At 45.4% G+C, this 562-nt stretch overlaps 1 protein-coding gene across 1 annotated transcript in view; it reads right to left on the reverse strand.

Annotated features, from left to right (window-relative positions):
* LOC107710344 (SWI/SNF complex subunit SMARCC1-like) overlaps window positions 1-562 on the reverse strand; it is a 24892-nt gene that overhangs the window by 21633 nt on the left and 2697 nt on the right. The gene's annotated exons all lie outside the window — the stretch shown is intronic.

Consider the following 562-nt stretch of genomic DNA (forward strand, 5'->3'; position numbering starts at 1 on the left):
TCTATTTGTCTGTGTAAAGTTTTCCTCTAGGTGATCCAGACCCTCTCAGACTAGACCAGTGGATGCTCAACGTGAAACGACAGAATTGGACTCCTAAAAAGGCTTCTCGTCTGTGCAGTGAACACTTTGAGCACCTCAGCGCCACCCACGTCCCGCCTCTTTGCCCATTTTCGATTATCCGGGAGTGACGCGCGGTGACGCGCTGCCAAGATGGCGATGACCGGCCCCGCCCACTTTGGGCTTCAAAATAGCTCTTCAGATTCAACGGGGGACGTCACGGACACTACGTCCATGTTTTTTACAGTCTATGCATAGCATAAGAGGAAAAAGAACGGGTTGAATGTTAACCACTTTCGATTTCATACAACTATAAACTATGATAAAAGTTCATCAGCATGCAATGATTAATCCCATGTTGTAGCAAAAAAAAAAAAAAAAAAAGCGACAAAATTATGTGCTCGTGCGACTAACTTTCTCAGTTGGTCGCACGAGCACATAATTTTGTCGCAAAGAGCGACCAGTGGGAAGAATGAGTCTAGAGCCCTGATATATGTGCAGTATT

This window comes from Sinocyclocheilus rhinocerous, unplaced genomic scaffold (genome assembly GCF_001515625.1).
Source record: "Sinocyclocheilus rhinocerous isolate Xijiao unplaced genomic scaffold, SAMN03320098_v1.1 scaffold897, whole genome shotgun sequence".
NCBI lineage: Eukaryota > Metazoa > Chordata > Actinopteri > Cypriniformes > Cyprinidae > Sinocyclocheilus > Sinocyclocheilus rhinocerous.